Source organism: Amphibalanus amphitrite, unplaced genomic scaffold (assembly GCF_019059575.1).
Source record: "Amphibalanus amphitrite isolate SeventyFive unplaced genomic scaffold, NRLGWU_Aamphi_draft 000578F_arrow, whole genome shotgun sequence".
NCBI lineage: Eukaryota > Metazoa > Arthropoda > Thecostraca > Balanomorpha > Balanidae > Amphibalanus > Amphibalanus amphitrite.
In genome coordinates, this window is record NW_024882072.1 from 132,609 (window position 1) to 141,158 (window position 8,550).

Genomic DNA, 8,550 nt, shown 5'->3' on the forward strand with positions numbered 1-8,550 from the left:
TTTGCAGCGAGCTTTTTCTGTTAGGGCCTGCGAGATACCCGCGGAAACACATATCTCTTCAGCATTGCGCGCCACACAGGAATGCGGCTGATTCACGTGCTTTTGTGAGCGAGGTGCTTCCCTCCGGGAGAAATTCGCCGTCCCCATATGCTTAACACAGAGCCGAGCGGCGGCTGACAGGTGGCCGGCTCTCGGGAGATCGGCAGCCGACACTCGAAAAATCGACAAGCCGCCGCTGAATGCGCGTGCGAAAATGAGCGAGGTACCGCCGTTCCGGAGATCCGGCAGCCGGCGGCCGGCCGACGGCTGGAAAATGCCACCTGCCGGCCCGGCGGCAGTGTGTCAGGCGGCGGGCGGCGGGGCGGGGTTTCCCCGTCCAGCGGCCGGCAGCGCTGAGCCGAGTCGTTCCCACGGTCTGGCGGCCAGCTGGGTGGGGGCGGGGTGGGGAGATGGGCGGCCGATTGCCCAGTCGGGGCAGGTGCTGCCACCTGCGCAGTCGGCCGGCACGCACGCTTGACAGGTGCTGCCAGCTGGCGGCAGCATCTCATGCCACCTAGCGGCCGGCTCCCAGCGGCCAGGCCACAGAAACGGCGGAGCGGCAGACAGTCGCCGTGACGTCACTGGTGGCTAAGAGTTCATATGACGTCACTGGCGGCTGACAGTATTTCGTTGATACTTATATCTCAGATTCTAGATGTCAGATCGACACCGGACAAGCACCGATCGATCACAAACTTGGGAGGTGGACCTTGGGGGGGGGGGGGGCAGCCTGTAATAGAGTGGCAAGTTTTCCTACCTGACGAACACGGAACTATCCCGAAGTAGCAAACTATCCCGAAGTACCAGGCAAGTACCAAGTACCTTTGCAAGTACTAAGCAAGTACAAAGTATCTTTGCAAGTACCAATCAAGTACCAAGTACTTTTACAAGTACCAAGCAAGTACCAAGTACTTTTGCAAATACCAAGCAAGTACCAAGTACTTTGGCAAATACCGAGTACTTATGCCAATACAAAGCAAGTACCAAGTACTTTGGCAAGTACTGAGTACTTTGGCAAGTAACAAGCAAGTACCAAGTACTTTTGCAAGTTCAGCAAGTTTTTCGCGAATATCTAAGCTTCTAGACGTCCGATTAACACGGGATAAGCACCAATCGATTCCAAATTTTATGGCCAATCACGTGAGCGACAGCGAGCAAGTAATATCTTGTTTAAATATCCATTTGAGTAGGATTGCGGGTTTTTTGAATTGCTCAGTTTTTGCAGCGAGCTTTTTCTCTTAGGGCTTGCGAGATACCCGCGGAAACACATATCTCTTCAGCATTGCGCGCCACACAGGAATGCGGCTGAATCACGTGCTTTTGTGAGCGAGGTGCTTCCCTCCGGGAGAAATTCGCCGTCCCCATATGCTTAACACGGAGCCGAGCGGCGGCTGACAGGTGGCCGGCTCTCGGGAGATCGGCAGCCGACACTCGAAAAATCGACAAGCCGCCGCTGAATGCGCGTGCGGCAGTGCTGAGCCGAGTCGTTCCCACGGTCTGGCGGCAAGCTGGGTGGGGGCGGGGTGGGGAGTGGGGCGGCCGATTGCCAGCCGCTTCTCCACGGGCAGGTGCTGCCACCTGCGCAGTAGTTCCACTGGCGGCCGCCAGGCCCGTGCGGCAAGCGGGCCGTGCGCGGTAGTTCCGCCAGCGGCCGCCAGATGGATACCGCCGCGCGCGTCGTGTCTAACCTGACGAAGCTACAAAAAGTTAGATAACTTTAATAAGAGGGACGGTAAAGCCACAATTCCAACGCTGAATGCTGGGCAAAAGCAAAGGGATCCAACACAGCCATCTGTATTTACTGTATTTACCCTTTTCAGTCAGCGATAAGCCCCAGCAATCGCACCGCTGCAAAACTCGCAAGCTGTTCACCGTGCAGGGTATTGCATTATAAACACCGACCGGCTCTTTCATCGTAAGTGTAATTGCTAAATAGGTAGGACGCAAAAAGCAAGTGAGACATGATAGGTAGGTGAAATAAAATACGAATTGAAATTAAACACACCTTAAATTGCAGGCAAATCATTGAAAAAAATCTAAACGCACTGAGACCAGGGAAAATTCGGGAAGTCTTTGGTGGACTAAAGACGTCTGATTTAAACGTCGGAAAGGAAAACTATTTTAGAACAAGTTCTTTGCGGTATTTAGGCAAGTTCAAGTTCACCTTTGGCAGGTTTTCAGTACATTAGCAAGTTTTCAGTACATTACCAAGTAGCAGGTGATACAGCAAGCTGGCAGGTATTTTGGCAAGTTCAACAAGTTTTTCGCGAATATCTAAGCTTCTAGACGTCCGATCAACACGGGACGAACACCAATCGGTCCCAAATTTTCTCCTTAATCATTTTATGGCCAACGCGACGCGGAGCGAGCCAAGATATCTTGTTTAGTTATTCATTTGAGTAGGATTTCGGGTTTTTTGAAACGCTGAGTTTTTGCAGCGAGCTTTTTCTCTTAGGGCTTGCGAGATAGCTGCGTGCACACATATCTCTTCAACATTGCGCGCCTCACAGGAATGCGGCTGATTCACGTGACAAACTCGGTGGCGGTCCCTCCGTTGCGGAGATTCGCCGCCGACCGCCCGACGACGGGAAAAACTGCCGAGTCTGCCGGCAGCTGCTGCCACCTGGACCGCAGTTGGGGCGGCCGGACCGGTGGCTGCTGCCACCTAGCGGTACAACCGCAGTCTAGCGCATACAAGACCGCAGCGTACACTTATCAAAGCATACATGGAAGTCGTAACATACAACGTTCAAAACATACAAAACAGACCAGGTAGTCGAAACATACAAAAGTGCAGTACCAAGTACATTTGCGAGTACCAAGCACTTTCGCAAGTACCAAGCAAGTACAAAGTACTTTTACAAGTACCAATCAAGTACCAAGTACTTATGCAAATACCAAGCAAGTACCAAGTACTTTGGCAAATACCGAGTGCTTATGAAAATACCAAACAAGTACCAAGTACTTTGGCAAGTACCGATACTTTGGCAAGTACCAAGCAAGTACCAAGTACTTTTGCAAGTTCAGCAAGTTTTTCGCCAATATCGAAGCTTCTAGACGTCCGATCGTCACCGGGAAAACACCATTCGATCCCAAATTTTCTCCCGAATCTTTTTATGGCCAAAGCGACGCGGAGCGAGCCAAGATATCTTGTTTAAATATTCATTTGAGTAGGATTGCGGGTTTTTTGAAGTGCTCAGTTTTTGCAGCGAGCTTTTTCTCTTAGGGCTTGCGAGATAGCTGCGTGCACACATATCTCTTCAACATTGCGCGCCTCACAGGAATGCGGCTGAATTCACGTGCGATTGTGAGTGAGGTACCCCCAGTTGGAAGATTCGGCTGTAGAATATGTAGTTTTAAATACGTAGTTTGACGTAGATCTCGGAAAAGTGAGATACCCCATATGCTTAACACAGAGCCGAGCGGCGGCTGACAGGTGGCCGGCTCTCGGGAGATCGGCAGCCGACACTCGAAAAATCGACAACCCGCCGCTGAATGCGCGTGCGGCAGTGCTGAGCCGAGTCGTTCCCACGGTCTGGCGGCCAGCTGGGTGGGGGCGGGGTGGGGAATGGGGCACGGGCAGGTGCTGCCACCTGCGCAGTAGTTCCACTGGCGGCCGCCAGGCCCGTGCGGCAAGCGGGCCGTGCGCGGTAGTTCCGCCAGCGGCCGCCAGATGGATACCGCCGCGCGCGTCGTGTCTAACCTGACGAAGCTACAAAAAGTTAGATAACTTTAATAAGAGGGACGGTAAAGCCACAATTCTAACGCCGAATGTTGGGCAAAAGCAAAGGGATCCAACACAGCCATCTGTATTTACTGTATTTACCCTTTTCAGTCAGCGATAAGCCCCAGCAATCGCACCGCTGCAAAACTCGCAAGCTGTTCAACGTGCAGGGTATTGCATTATAACCACCCACCGGCTCTTTCAACATAAGTGTAGCCGCTTGATAGGTAGGAAGCAACAAATATGTGAGAAATGATAGGTAGGTGAAATAAAATACGAATTGAAATTAAACAAAGCTCAAATTGCAATCAATTCATTGAAAATAAATCAAAACAAACTGCGACCAAGGGAAATTTAAAAGTCTTTAACGATGTCTGATTTAAACGTCGGAAAGGAACAAGTTCTTTGCGGTATTTAGGCAAGTAAATACCAAGTATTTTAGAACAAGTTCTTTGCGGTATTTAGGCAAGTAAATACCTTTGGCAGGTTTTCAGTACATTAGCAAGTTTTCAGTACATTACCAAGTAGCAGGTGATACAGCAAGCTGGCAGGTATTTTGGCAAGTTCAACAAGTTTTTCGCGAATATCTAAGCTTCTAGACGTCCGATCAACACGGGACAAACACCAATCGGTCCCAAATTTTCTCCTTAATCATTTTATGGCCAACGCGACGCGGAGCGAGCCAAGATATCTTGTTTAAATATCCATTTGACTAGGATTTCTGGTTTTTTGAAACGCTGAGTTTTTGCAGCGAGCTTTTTCTGTTAGGGCCTGCGAGATACCCGCGGAAACACATATCTCTTCAGCATTGCGCGCCACACAGGAATGCGGCTGATTCACGTGCTTTTGTGAGCGAGGTGCTTCCCTCCGGGAGAAATTCGCCGTCCCCATATGCTTAACACAGAGCCGAGCGGCGGCTGACAGGTGGCCGGCTCTCGGGAGATCGGCAGCCGACACTCGAAAAATCGACAAGCCGCCGCTGAATGCGCGTGCGAAAATGAGCGAGGTACCGCCGTTCCGGAGATCCGGCAGCCGGCGGCCGGCCGACGGCTGGAAAATGCCACCTGCCGGCCCGGCGGCAGTGTGTCAGGCGGCGGGCGGCGGGGCGGGGTTTCCCCGTCCAGCGGCCGGCAGCGCTGAGCCGAGTCGTTCCCACGGTCTGGCGGCCAGCTGGGTGGGGGCGGGGTGGGGAGATGGGCGGCCGATTGCCCAGTCGGGGCAGGTGCTGCCACCTGCGCAGTCGGCCGGCACGCACGCTTGACAGGTGCTGCCAGCTGGCGGCAGCATCTCATGCCACCTAGCGGCCGGCTCCCAGCGGCCAGGCCACAGAAACGGCGGAGCGGCAGACAGTCGCCGTGACGTCACTGGTGGCTAAGAGTTCATATGACGTCACTGGCGGCTGACAGTATTTCGTTGATACTTATATCTCAGATTCTAGATGTCAGATCGACACCGGACAAGCACCGATCGATCACAAACTTGGGAGGTGGACCTTGGGGGGGGGGGGGGCAGCCTGTAATAGAGTGGCAAGTTTTCCTACCTGACGAACACGGAACTATCCCGAAGTAGCAAACTATCCCGAAGTACCAGGCAAGTACCAAGTACCTTTGCAAGTACTAAGCAAGTACAAAGTATCTTTGCAAGTACCAATCAAGTACCAAGTACTTTTACAAGTACCAAGCAAGTACCAAGTACTTTTGCAAATACCAAGCAAGTACCAAGTACTTTGGCAAATACCGAGTACTTATGCCAATACAAAGCAAGTACCAAGTACTTTGGCAAGTACTGAGTACTTTGGCAAGTAACAAGCAAGTACCAAGTACTTTTGCAAGTTCAGCAAGTTTTTCGCGAATATCTAAGCTTCTAGACGTCCGATTAACACGGGATAAGCACCAATCGATTCCAAATTTTATGGCCAATCACGTGAGCGACAGCGAGCAAGTAATATCTTGTTTAAATATCCATTTGACTAGGATTTCGGGTTTTTTGAAACGCTCAGTTTTTGCAGCGAGCTTTTCCTGTTAGGGCTTGCGAGATACCCGCGGAAACACATATCTCTTCAGCATTGCGCGCCACACAGGAATGCGGCTGATTCACGTGCTTTTGTGAGCGAGGTGCTTCCCTCCGGGAGAAATTCGCCGTCCCCATATGCTTAACACAGAGCCGAGCGGCGGCTGACAGGTGGCCGGCTCTCGGGAGATCGGCAGCCGACACTCGAAAAATCGACAACCCGCCGCTGAATGCGCGTGCGGCAGTGCTGAGCCGAGTCGTTCCCACGGTCTGAGGTACCCCCAGTTTGAAGATTCGGCTGTAGAATATGTAGTTTTAAATACGTAGTTTGACGTACATCTCGGAAAAGTGAGATACGGCCAGAAATGAGTGTGGGTCCCTCCGTTCTGAAGATTCTGATCGACGCCGATTGAAATAATTCGCCGTGCATATCTCGGCTTATTGACGACCGATTGACACGGGATAAACACCGATCGATACCAAATGGCTCTGTGTGTGTGTGGGGGGGGGGGGGGAGTAGAGTGGCAAGTTTTCCTACCCGACGAACCCGGAATTATCCCGAGGGGGTAGGTGTGGGAGTAGAGTCGGGGGAACGGGGGGGCGAGTGCAAGTACCAAGTACTTTCGCAAGTACCAAGCAAGTACCAAGTACCAAGCAAGTACCAAGTACTTTTACGAGTACCAAGCAAGTACCAAGTACTTATGGAAATACCAAGCAAGTACCAAGTACTTTGGCAAATACCAAGTACTTATGCAAATACCAAGCAAGTACCAAGTACTTTGGCAAGTACCGAGTACTTTGGCAAGTACCAAGCAAGTACCAAGTACTTTGGCAAGTTCAACAAGTTTTTCGTGAATATCTAAGCTTCTAGACGTCCGATTAACACGGGACGAGCACCAATCGATCCCAAATTTTCTCCCTCATACTTTGATTGCCAAAGCGACGCGGAGCGAGCCAAGATATCTTGTTTAAATATCCATTTGACTAGGATTTGGCGTTATTTGAAACGCTCAGTTTTTGCAGCGAGCTTTTCCTGTTAGGGCCTGCGAGATACCCGCGGAAACACATATCTCTTCAGCATTGCGCGCCACACAGGAATGCGGCTGATTCACGTGCTTTTGTGAGCGAGGTGCTTCCCTCCGGGAGAAATTCGCCGTCCCCATATGCTTAACACAGAGCCGAGCGGCGGCTGACAGGTGGCCGGCTCTCGGGAGATCGGCAGCCGACACTCGAAAAATCGACAACCCGCCGCTGAATGCGCGTGCGGCAGTGCTGAGCCGAGTCGTTCCCACGGTCTGAGGTACCCCCAGTTTGAAGATTCGGCCTTAGAATATGTAGTTTTAAATACGTAGTTTGACGTACATCTCGGAAAAGTGAGATACGGCCAGAAATGAGTGTGGGTCCCTCCGTTCTGAAGATTCTGATCGACGCCGATTGAAATAATTCGCCGTGCATATCTCGGCTTATTGACGACCGATTGACACGGGATAAACACCGATCGATACCAAATGGCTCTGTGTGTGTGTGGGGGGGGGGAGGGGGTAGAGTGGCAAGTTTTCCTACCCGACGAACCCGGAATTATCCCGAGGGGGTAGGTGTGGGAGTAGAGTCGGGGGAACGGGGGGGGGGCGAGTGCAAGTACCAAGTACTTTCGCAAGTACCAAGCAAGTACCAAGTACTTTTACAAGTACCAAGCAAGTACCAAGTACTTATGGAAATACCAAGCAAGTACCAAGTACTTTGGCAAATACCGAGTACTTATGCAAATACCAAGCAAGTACCAAGTACTTTGGCAAGTACCGAGTACTTTGGCAAGTACCAAGCAAGTACCAAGTACTTTTGCAAGTTCAACAAGTTTTTCGTGAATATCTAAGCTTCTAGACGTCCGATTAACACGGGACGAACACCAATCGATCCCAAATTTTCTCCCTCATACTTTGATTGCCAAAGCGACGCGGAGCGAGCCAAGATATCTTGTTTAAATATCCATTTGAGTAGGATTGCGGGTTTTTTGAAGCGCTGAGTTTTTGCAGCGAGCTTTTTCTCTTAGGGCCTGCGAGATACCCGCGGAAACACATATCTCTTCAGCATTGCGCGCCACACAGGAATGCGGCTGATTCACGTGACAAACTCGATGGCGGTCCCTCCATTCCGGAGAAAAATTACCGGCCGACGGCTGGAAAATTCCACCGGCCGGCCCGGCGCCGGTGTGCAATGTGCATGTACATATGATAAGCGTAACGCATTTATAAATCGTGAAATCGTCTTTTTTTTCTCAATACACGATGCTGCCGAGATACACGAGCGCTTTATGCCGATCATCTCCCGTCTGCAACTTCCGTGACGGGCCGTCTGCTCGGCCGCGGCGCCGGCGTCCGCCCGTACTAGATCGGCCGGTTTTCGTCACCGGACGAGCCCGGACTCGCCAAAAATTCAGGTAAGTTGGGGCCGACAGAGGGTGGAATTGATTGAGGGACGATCGAAAAACATGATACAAATAATAGGTAAAACATTTTGCAAGTAGGACTCGAAAATCTCTAATCGTACGATTTCCGTCAGAACCGGGTTCGACAAATGTTTGCTCCAGCTGCGGAGAGCAAACTGCGTCACTATAGTTACATACCATAATACGATAGAGGGACTGCAAAGTAAGACATAGTTTAGCTCTAAAAAAGTAGAAAAATATGGCAAGCATTTCTGTGTAACAAAGTATTCATGAACTCCTTCAAATAGGCATTTCTTTTAATACGCTTAATATTCATCACTAAATCGGCCGT